At 34.9% G+C, this 12,246-nt stretch overlaps 1 protein-coding gene across 2 annotated transcripts in view; it reads left to right on the forward strand.

The window, feature by feature from the left end:
- Positions 1 to 12,246, forward strand: part of FRMD4B (FERM domain containing 4B) — a 337,387-nt gene that overhangs the window by 55,236 nt on the left and 269,905 nt on the right. The window contains exon 1 of one of the 2 annotated variants that reach the window (XM_074284131.1): positions 9,006 to 9,705. The exons of the other annotated variant lie outside the window; for it this stretch is intronic. The gene's annotated coding sequence lies outside the window, so the exon portion shown is untranslated. Of the gene's footprint in view, positions 1 to 9,005; positions 9,706 to 12,246 lie in introns of those variants that run through there. 2 annotated transcript variants of the gene reach the window in all.

Genomic DNA, 12,246 nt, shown 5'->3' on the forward strand with positions numbered 1-12,246 from the left:
CTGGCAGCAAGGACTTTTTAATGGTATGTTCCAAGGAGGTTTTCCTAGCACATAAAACTCTGCACAAAGTTGCACATATTTTGCCAGAAGATAAGCTCATTTATATTCACCTAAAAGGATATGTGCCCTGTGGGTTTGTGGAGATCAGAGATGATTGATTCCATTTTTAGGAGCACCAGCAGGTGGGTGCACTTTCAAATGATACCCTTGTGATCTGACTGCCCTGGTAACCATGAGTGGAAACCCTTGAGATAATTCTAAGAGGCCTCTCTTATTTGATAAGATGAACCTGCAATTAAAAAAAATAAGGTGGAGCAGCTGGTAAATTCTTTCAGAAGATGGAGGAAGCAATGAAGTGCATTTGGATGAGGGAAAGTGACTTGAATAACACTTGATGCTCATCAAAGATCAGACATTTCCTTGCGAAGGCCTGGGCGGGGTGGACAATCTGGTCCAACCTCCCCATTTTACAGATCAGGAAACCGAGGCCCAGTCAGATAAAGTAATTAATGATGAAGATTTTGGGGAAGGCAGCACGACTTTGGATATAGATTTCAGGATCTCCATTAAAAAAATACAAAATAAAGTTCATCTTTATCATTAGTCATCTTTGGAATACTTTTTAATGTTATATGTTTTGTTTTGGATCTTTGATCCAGAGATGCTGGCCTTCTAGCTATTTAACAAAGACCCGCCACCTCCATTCTCTCAGATCTGGGCATTCTTTTTGGCTGGCCCCCACGCCTGGTAAGCTTTTTTCTTTTCTGCTTTGACTAAAGTCTCAACTGAAATCCACCTTCCACCTGGAAACCCCTTCTACAATTCCTTAATTTCAGTTCCTTCCAGATAGTACCCTGATGGTAATTATTTAATTATTAAAATTATTATCTAGATAGTAATTATCTACTCTGAATGAAGCTTATTTGACATCTCTGTTTGCAAGTTGTCTTCACCATTAGACTGTAAGCTCCTTTAGGGCAGGGGATTGCCTTTTGTTTCTTTTTAGCACAGTGTCTGGCACATTCTAAGTGCTAAATATATGTTTGTTGATAGATTGTTTTGTTAATTTTAAAACATTATCAAGAGAAGGGATTAGAATAATGTCTTCATCAGTCAAAAATCCCTGCTTTAAGCTATTCTTGTCAGTTTAGAATCTAGACTTAGACTTGTAAAGGACCTTAGGAGTCATCTAAGCAAACTCATCATTTTCAATTAGAAAATGAAACCATTTGTTCAAGGTTCTACAAATAATTTGAATTTCAGTCTCCTGACCCCAAATCTAATATTCATCTCCCCTATATACCATATTTCTTAAGATTGGGTTCAGGAAGGTAGTATGCTTTATCACTGGCTCTCTGGAGTCCTCCTTGGTCATCAAGTTCATCAGACTTCTTAAGTCTTTGTTTTGTTTTGTTTTTAAACAAGATGAAAAAAAATTTTTTAAATAGTTTTTATTTACCAGATATATGCATGGGTAATTTTACAGCATTAACAATTGCCAAACTTTTGTTCTAATTTTTCCCCTCATTCCCCCTCCATGGCAGGTTGACCAATACATGCTACATATGTTAAAGTTAAAGTATAAATTAAATACAATATATGTATACATGTCCAAACAGTTGTTTTGCTGTACAAAAAGAATTGGTAAGTCTTTGTTTTTTACAATGTTTCTGTTATAGACAAACTCTTCTTCTGGTTGTTCTTACTTCACTATACATCAGTTCATATACATTTTCCCAACTTTTTCTGATACTGTCCTTTTCATTATTTCTTGACAGTAGAGAATTCCCTCATAGCCATATACCTTAATTTGGTTAGCTGTTTTCCAATAGATGAGCACCCTCTTATACTTCTAGGATTTTTATGCCACAAAAAAAAGAGTTACTATAAATATTCTGAATCCTTTTCTTTTTTCTTTGATCTCTTTGGAGTATAGATCTAGGAGTAGTATCGCTGGATCAAAGGATATGTATGGTTTAGTCATTTTGGAGGCATAGTTCCAAATTGATTTCCAGAATTGTTGGGCTAATAACAGACCTACCAACTGTACACTAATGTGGTAGCTTATACCTTTTGATCATTTATTAAGCTGGAGAGCAACTCTTATTCTTATTTTTTGAATCAGGTTCTTATATAGGTTGCTCCAAAGTCTTAAGCTATTTATCTTTTGGGGGTGTAAATTATTTATTTATTTTAAATACAAAATGAGAAAAATAGAACATTGTATGTATAGAGCAGAATATAAGAATATTCAATATAAAACAAAATTATAAATATATAAAATATATAATATATTTTATATATTTATAATTTTGTTTTAAATTGAATATATATAATATATTTTATATATTATATATAATTTATAAATATATAAAATATATAGTATAAAACAAAAATATAAATATATAAATAAAAATATAAAATATAAAACAAAAATTTCCATTTCAAGAAAACTCATGTAATAAAAAAATACACATCAATTTTCAAGCTACCAAGCTTTTCTTTGCTTCCTTGTAGGTTTTCTTTTGTTCTTTGCTGTGCACTTTTTACTTTATTTTCCTCCTTCCCTCCCTAGCTCCTCCCTTATTCTAAAGAAGGTTATAGTTAAACATACACATGCGCACACACACATATACATACTATAAACATACATTTATATGTAACACCATACTATGTATATTTCTACTATTGATTTCTTTCTCTGCAAGTGGATAGCATCTTCCTTCACAGAACCAAGTTTTTCCATGTTTTTCAAAATCAAGCATCTCATTTCCTACACCAGAGCAATGTTCCAAGAAAATCACATCCTATCTGAGAATTATTTCTGGAAGTTTTTCCCCCATTTTTCTGCATTCCTCCTATTTCTGACTACATTAATTTTATTTATATAAGAAAATTTAAATTTAAAATAATAAAAATAATCCATTTTACACTTCAACAATGCTCTCACCTTATAGATCTGATTAGGCTCAATTAAGGTCTGATACTGCTGAATCTTCTTTTACATCTTTTCCCCTCATTTCTTTGAATTTCCTGATCTTTTGTTATTTTAAATGATTTTTGCTATTTTTTAACTCAGGCAATTTTTTAGTAATTTAATGGGGATAGTATTGAATAAATAGATTAATTACATAAAATTATCATTTTTATGAGCTATAAAAGTTTTAAACCATTAAAACTGAAGAGCAAAGTCTTAGGGCAGTTTTAAGCTAGGAAATACTTTTAAGATATCCTATTAATCTTGCAAATGGTATATTTATCAGAGAAAATTGCTGCAAAGATTTCCCCCTCAGTTACCTGCTTTAAATTGATCTTTAAAAAAGGGCTATGGTACAAACAAGAGAAGATCAATATAAGAGAATCCCTCCAGCCCTTGTGATACAATGTGACTTGGAATCCAGGAGACAATTGAGTTCAAGTCCCATTTCTGTCATCAGCTGTATGACTCTGGGCAAATTCATGATCATTCTTTTCTTCAGTTTTTTACATATAAAATGAATATAATAATTATTATAGGATCAACTTTATAGGGTTGGGAGACTCAAATAAAATTACAATGTGGAATCAGAGATCCTGGTTTTGAATCCTAAGTTCTGCTACTATCTGTCACTATGAGTAAACTCCCTTACCTCCCTGTGCTTCCGTCCCTCATCTGCAAATTTAAGGGGTTGTGCTTGCTCTACATTTGTGTCTGGAGTGCTTTGCAAATTGTAGAACACTATAGAAATCTAAGTTATTATCATGTATTCTTAGATGAACTCTCCCCTTGCTTCTATCACTTTGTCCAGATCCTCTTAAAATTTCATTTCCGTGTTTGGTCTCTTAAGATACCTGCATTTTCTCTCTTCACTGGTCCAACAAAATGTCATTCCCAAGAGCCTCTCTGGTGTTGACTTCCATTTTCAAATTTCAGACAATCTTATCTCTGAAGGCTGAAATCCAGACTGTGCCTGGCGTTCCCCTTCCTATCTGTTACAAGAGCTAGAAGGGCGGGTTCGCCATCTCCACTAACATTCCTATCATTCCCACTTCACTAATTAGTCCTTGGAAGAAAGTGTAGTAAATAAGTCACTGACCCTTTCTGAACCTCAGTTTCTCCATCCAAACAATAATTCTAAAAAATACCTGTGGCACCTACCTTACAAAATAATGCATGTAAAATGAGATAATGTATATTAAAAAGTTGGCAAAGCTCTAAACAAATATCAGTTTCATGGAAATTTAAGAACATGGATGAAAAATTAATCATAAAAAGCAAAATTAATAGTTTATATTAAAATTATATTAGAAGTTTATATTAAGAATTATATTAAAATTATATTGGAAGTTTATTCTTTGTGTTTGTCCTGATAGGAAAAACAGTAATAGTAGTCATTTTTTTTCCAACTAGAAAAAAATAAGATAAAGTTGGCTTACGAGGAACTGAAACCCAAGATAAGTAAGGAGATTGTTAAGAAAGTCTCGAGTTATTCAAAATGTTCTTTGGCATCTTTAGGTTGGAAGAGATGGAAATAGGCAACGTTGGCTCAGTTTTTAAAAAGAAGAAAAAAGATAGATGCTAGAGAACTTCAGAGTGATTTCTGGCAGAATTCTGGAGCAGATCATTAATGATCACTTAGAAATGGAGGATGTAATAATTAAGAGATAGCATAAGGTCATTAAGAAACAATAATGTTATACTAACCATGTTTCTTTATTTTGACTAAAATAATTTAGGATTAAGAGAATACTATGAAAAGAAAAGAAAGAATCCTCTAGGAATCATTAAAAAAAAAAACCACTATGGATAAGGTACATGTGAGTTTCAATAAAACATAATATCCAGATGGACAAAAAAAAAAAAAAAAAACTTTAATGGCTCCCCTGTGAGAGAGCATAAAAGAAACACAGACAGATTCATTGTCTATCGAGACAACCAAGACCTGCCATCAAGACTCACCATAAACCACCGCCCCCCCCCACTATCTTCAGATATGTGCATATATGTATATGTGTGTGTGTGTGAGTGTGTGTGAGAACGTATGTGTGTGTGTGTGTGCGTGCACACACACACACACACACACACACACACACAGAATCCTCACTCTGGGATTTAAAGCCATCTATAATCAGACTCCCACCTATCTCTCCAGCCTTATTTACAACTATTCCTCTTCATGAATTCGACATGGCAGCCAAGCTGCACTATCAGGCATTCCCCAAACAGCTCACTTTGTCTCCTCCCTCCATGCATTCACACAAAAGGCTCTGCATGGCTGATCACTATTTTCCTATCTCCCTTCTCAGAATCCTCATCTTCCTGAAAGGCTCATTTGAGGGCTGTTTCCCCAGAAAGCCTTCCCCATGCCCCCAGTTATCAGTGCCTTCTCCCTTGTGGGTATGAGTATGTTTATACACATACACAAAAATATTTTATTGTGTATATATGTATGTGTGTGTGTATGTGTATAAATATGCACATGTGTCTATACTGTAACACTCTGGTAGAATTTAAGAGTCTCAAAGGCAGATCCTGCTCTATTTTTGCTTTTATTTCAACAGTAGCTACTACCTTGTAAATTATAGGTGGATTAAGTAGGATTTTTGGACTGAACCTATAATTTCGTTGGAGAAGGCTTCAGGTGATAATCTCTTCTGACCATTACAGGTAAATACCTTCCCAATGATTTATAGTCTGCCCAGAAAGGTGAGAAGTTAAGACGCTTGCCCAGGGTGCCACAGAAGATGGGATTTCAGCCCAGCTCTTCCTAATTCCACGTATAACTATGCCATACTGCTTCTCAAATACTCAGTGCTTAATAAGATGAATTAAATCAAGTAAAAGGTGGAGAGAGATGGACTTTTGGGGATAGAATGAAGTGAATTTGAAACTATTTGAGCAGCTGGGCCCAGAGTAGTAACTAATCATTCCAAAATGATTCTAGGTATTATAGACTCTATTTTGGCAGCTTGGTGAAAGAAGGACCCTTTCTCAGTATAAGGCTTTTAAATAACTGAAGGAAACACTAAATTTTACTTAGATGAAAATTAAACACTAAATTTTACTTAGTGAAAAAATATGTACATACTTGGATTGGAATATATTATATATAAAAGTATATTCATATACCTGCATTTATGTACACATATGTGTGTGTATATATACTTGCTTTTAACCTAATGAAATATAATTTAATTGAGATAAGTGAAATCCTGCCCCATGACTCAAAATATAATTTGTATATATATATATATATATATATATATATATATATATATATATATATATATATATATATATATATATATATATATGTGTGTGTAGGAAATGGAGAAGTTGTTGCTTAGGATAGAATTCAATGACAAGGATCAGGGGCTTCTAAAAGCCTGTGGCTTAATATGGATGAGCAACACAAGATAATCACCAAAAAGCTTTGATGTGATTGTTATTCAGCATTAAAAAAGATCTGGTGTCCAGAGTGAAAGAGATGGCAATCCAGTTGTGTCTACACTGGTTAGACTTGATGCACATTGTTGTATTCAGTTCCAGGCCCCACATGTTCAGAAAATGTTGGCCAATAGGCCAATAGGATTAGGTTCAGAAGAACATAAATAAGATGTTAAGGAAGTTCAATAAGGATCCACTGAAGGAACTTGTTTTGTCTGAGGGCAAGAGTGAAGACAAGGACTAGATGGTGGAAGGATATCACATGTTCTCTGGTTCAAGAGGACATAACGAGGATTATTCAATTTATTTCCCAAAACATTTATTAAATACATATTATGTACTAGACATTATGCCAGGTGGTGGAATAGAAAAGCCACAGCATTCAGCACATAGTAGGTGCTTATTAAATGTTTATCAATTGACAAAAATTATACTGTCTTTGCCTTCAAGGAGCTTATATTCTAATGGTAGAAATTAATAGATGGAAATTCCAGACAAGTCAATTTCAACACAAAATAAAACATTTCTGAATAATTAGAACGATTGAAAAGTGGAGCACCTAATGAGTCTCCTGTGCCTGGAGATAATTGTTCAGAGACTGAGAATTCATGATTTGGGTTGAGTTCCCACTGAATTGCCTCTGAAGCTCCTAACTCTAAAATTTTGGTTCTGTGATTTTGTAACTATGTTGAGTCCACCAAATAAAAAATCTTTTATTGGAAATGTATCCCAGGATCAAAATCTACCACTAAGACCCATCCCAGATCCCACTAAATCTGGAGGCAGTGGGATCACTGATGTGATGCAGGTACTTGTGCTCTGGCTGTACCGTCCAATAGTTGGTCCAACAAATGATGAACGAGGAGGACAGACTTTGGTTATTGTCAAACCACATTGCGTAGACCGTCTGGCTGTTCAAGTCTGCCTGCTTTATTAAAATGTCCAATATGCTGAAGAGGCTTTACTCGCTGTCCTAGAAAATAATAGAGCTGGATTTCTACAAGCCATGAAATCTTTCTAGAGGCTGCTTAGTTTGTTTATTGGAATTGGTTTGATGCAATAAGCTCAGTGACATCTTTTCCACAAGGATTTATTAAAAAAGACTGGACCAGCTGACCTGAGCCTTGGAAGAAATTAGGATGTGTCACAAAGCATTTATTAAAAAACCAAACCTGGAGAGGGATGAGCAAAAATCCTAGTTAAATTCTGAAAGTGTGAATAACTCCTGTTCTGTGATCCTAGCCTTAAAAAAATAAAAATAAATTTTAAAAAAACCTGATTATAGATGTGCTCCAAGGACTAAACACGATTGCCTTGTAATTGACACTCACTAGTTCACTTGGGAAGAATTGATGAAATTATTACAGTTCTCTTAAGCTTCGATGTTTCTTAATATCTTTGTGAAGCTCAGCCAAGCCTTGTGAAGTGACTGTGTAAGAATATACAGAAGTCTAGGAGGAGTACTTGGAGCCACCTGAGATGTTGAGGAGTGCCTGCTATCAAACAGACATGCCTCAGACTTTTTGTCTCCTGGGAACATCCAGAGGATTAATCCCTGGAACAGACCAGCCTTGAAAGATCTTTTGAGTGAGCTAGTGACTGGGAAGAAAGGAAAATTGAAAGAAGAATTTATTGTGAGCTAGAAACCCTTCTTTTAAAGATGGGATATGAATTCAAATTCTCCCCCTGTTACTTAGGGGTCAGAAAGCCTGGATTTTAATGCCATTTGGCTGTTTGCTACCTTTTTGATCTTAGGTAAATCACTTAATCTCTCTTTGATTCAATTTGAGAGGATGAATTCAATCTTGGTCTTTAGCCCGTTTTTTTGGTTTGTTTGTTTTTTTATCATGGATTCTTTTGGCATTCTGGGGAAGTCTATAGATCCCTTATTTAAATAAAGTTTCTAAATGTATAAAGTAAAATTCATAGGATTACATGGGAAATTAATTATATTAAAATATAGTTAGTAAAAAAAATTAAAACAAGGATCAAACTTAGCTTATGGTTTATAAAGTCTCTCTGAATTTCAAATCTGTGAATAGAAAAAAATAAAACAAAAAAGAAAAGACTTTTACGTCACATGTGTGTTATTCTGAAGATCTAACAAGATATTGTACCCTTGCTTGAAATTCTTTCTCCTCACCTCTGCTTTCTGTTTTCCTTAGTTTCCTTGAAGTCTCAGCTACCATCCCATATTCTGCAAGGAGCATTTCCTGATTTTTCCTAATGTTAATACTTTCCCTCTGAAATTATATCTCCATCCCGAATATCTCTCTATCATCTATCTATTTTTCTCCCTCTACATAGATTAAATAATTCACCTAACATTGATAATGTATAATAATCTATATTATATATATATGATATGATTATTATACATATAATACAGATGATATATGTATAATTATACATTATTATATTTATATATATATATTAATATATAATAATATATATATATAATATAATAATATATTAATATATTAGGTAAATTATCTAGAGATAGATAAATAGAAAGAAGGCTGGCTGGCTGGACAGACAGATAGATAGATAGATAGATAATCTTGTTTGTACCTAATTATTAGCATGTTTTCCCTTAGTGGAACTCTGAGCTTCCTGAGGACAGGTTCAGTTTATACTTTCCTTCTTATCTCCAATGCCTGACATATTGTAGGCTCTATTGAATGCTTGTAGAGTAACATGTTTTGCAAGCCTTACAGCAGTGTTTAAATGTTAGCTATCGTTTTTATTTATTTTCATTATTTGATAGATTGCCAAAGCTTTTACAGAGAACAGTTCAGTTATTAAAGTCAATGTCTGGTAGACACCTCCGTTGGTTTGTTGTTACAGATGCTCACGTTCAGTCCTTGTTTCCTGGAGATGCCATACTTAGGGGCCGAGCTGTTCGGTCTTTCCGTAGAATTTGGAACACAAAAAACATTCTGTGTTTTTTCAGGGGTACATTATGCAAAGATGAAACTCATTTATGGGTTTGCAACTTGTAGAAATCCCTGCTCTCCTACCGGCCTCTCTTAGAACATATGATGATAATCTGGGCCAACATGACTCAACTAGCCAGCTGTCTGTTGGCAAAATAAAATGTGTGTTTTCAGAACAGCTGTTTGCCAGTTGTTGCCAGAATCTCAGTACAAACCTAAGATTGTCTTTTTTCCCCCCTAATAGCTTGGCACATTTGTTCATTATTGCATTGACATGTCTTCGTTAGGATCTTCTTGAACCATCTGATGTCGTACAACAGAGCTCTCTGAACAGTAGAAAAGGTAGGCATTTCTGGGCCTTTATTAATTCCACAATTTTCCATGGATGGTAAATAAAGGCAGTAAAGTCGAGGAAGCTCAGCTTTTAGTGTCTAAATTTCCTTCTTTTATCAAGTGTTTTGGGAGTGACATCCATTCCTGCTCTTGTGTTATCCCAGCTTCACCACTAGAAGTAACAAAAAGTAGACACTTCTCTAGGTCCTCCATCATTGGACAGGTGAAGGTAACATATTGCTTGGGCTCCTAAAGATCTCCCTAATTGGTATAACAGGTGTCTGGATTAAAAATCTTCACAAGCCCCATTTTCTCAAGACATTATCTTAGACAATCATTGATAGTATTTTAGAGAATAAGGAGATTACCAAGATGGCCTTGAATGGCCCTCTGAGTCTCTCAAGAGATGTCTGAATATGGGGAATTTTCATCATTTTCTTGGGTTTCAGAATATTGTAATTAGTATTCTATCTTTTTGTTCTCCCTTTCTCTCTTTCCTTCTTTCTTTACTTCCTTCCAAACTATTTCCTCAATACTTTTTAGCATCACTTTCATTTTTCAATAATTCCCATGCCCTCCCATTATTATCCCAAAGAAGTTTTCCTTCTAACAAAAAAAGTAGTTAATCAATACTTGGCCAGGTCTAACAATGGATGCCCCATTCTGCATCCATAGCCTAATCCTCTCAGCCAAGAGGCAAGAAATGTGTTTCACCATTGGTTCTCTGCAATTATGATCGGTTACTGAACTATCAGAGCTCTAAAGTCTGTTGGTATTATTTTCTTTTTCATTAAAGTTATCATCACATAAATTGTCCTCCTGGTAAAGCAAATGATAGCTCTTAGCAATTTTTTTTTAGCAATTTTTAATGAGTTGAACTAAGTCATCTATGTGGATTTGTGTTTTTAAGTAATTCTCTATGTACATTCAGATGGGTCATGATTCTTTTGGGTATCATTCCAGCCCATTTACTGCTCTTCTCCTTGGACATTCTATATTTCAAAATATTCTATATTCTATATTATAACATAATATAATATATTCTATATTTTTGCATTGATTGTTTCTCAGACATGTAAAAAAATTACATCCTGATTTTTACTTGCCTTATACTGAAATTTAGCATTTCCTCCAGTTATTTAAAAATGTCATTCTGAGGAGTCTGTGTGCTTCCCCAGACTGCCAGAGGGGTAGTGGGAGAATTCCATAATATCAAAAAGGTAAAGACCTCCTGTTCTAAGGTTACTTTCTATTTACTCTACATGCATCTTGTTTACACACACAGGCATATATGCACACACACACACACACACACACACACACACACACACACACACACACATATATATATGCAGATATACACACATGCATATAGAAATATATAATACATGCATGCATACAGAAATATAACTATATCATTAACATGCATGTGTATTGTGTATGCACATACATACCTGAAATGGGGAGCTGGATCTCCCTATTAGAATGTAAGCTTCTTGAGGGCTTTGTACCCAGAACTTAGCATAGCACCTGCCACAAAGGCAGCATTTTGTAAACATTTATTGATTGAAAGAGGAAATTGTCATGCTAAAAACTCCCACACTGACAAAAATCACAGGCTTTTGATATGTTGGCAATACCATATTTCTTCTGGAGCCCTGGCTACAAGTAAAAGTCAGAATGGGGTAACAGAAAGCACATTGGACATGGACTTAAGGGAGAAATTTTGGGTTGGGTCCATATGTTGCCAAGTAGCTAGTCTTGTGACATTAGCCAAGTTTCATATTTAGCCCGAATTTGTGAAAAAGAGTAATAGTGGAGCAGCACAGTGGATAGCATCAGGAGGACCTGAGTTCAAATCTGACCTCAGACACTTAATACTTCCTAGCTGTGTGACCCTGGGCAAGTCAATTAACCCCAATTGCTTCAGGGAAAAAAAAAAAAAAAGAAAAATAGTAACTTTTCAGTTTACATTTTCCTCCCAAAAGCTTCTGAGGTAGGTAACATATATATTATTATCCCTGTTTTACCAATGAGGAAACTGAGGTTCACAACAGTGACTTGGCTGTGGTTACGTGGCCAGTAAGGATTTACATTTGGGATTCAAGCCTATTTTTCCTGACTCCAAATCTAGCATTCTTCCCATTCATTCATGCAGGTAAATGAAGTGATTTCTCCCAAATCGCATCACTGGGAAGTGGCAATGCCAGGCTTTCAACCTGCAGTCGCCTGACTTCAATATGACATTGAAATGATCAGACTGCACCTCCTTTCATAAGCCTTAGAACTTAGGCCACCTAGTGCAACCTGTCTTACAGATGAGGAGCCTGAAGGACAAAGAGGTGATGGAATCCATCCACAGTCAGATAGCTGTAAGGGTCATTTAACTACATGTCAGGATTTGAATCTGGATCCTTCAGTTCTAAACCATACTCTGAGGTCTCTTCCAATTCTAATTTTCTGTATCCTAAGGTCCCTTCCAGCTCTGACATTCTATGTTTGATGATGCTCCAATATTTTCTTTTTCCCCAAGGTACTTTTAAACCTAAT

Source organism: Sminthopsis crassicaudata, chromosome 1 (assembly GCF_048593235.1).
Source record: "Sminthopsis crassicaudata isolate SCR6 chromosome 1, ASM4859323v1, whole genome shotgun sequence".
In the NCBI taxonomy this organism is placed as follows: domain Eukaryota; kingdom Metazoa; phylum Chordata; class Mammalia; order Dasyuromorphia; family Dasyuridae; genus Sminthopsis; species Sminthopsis crassicaudata.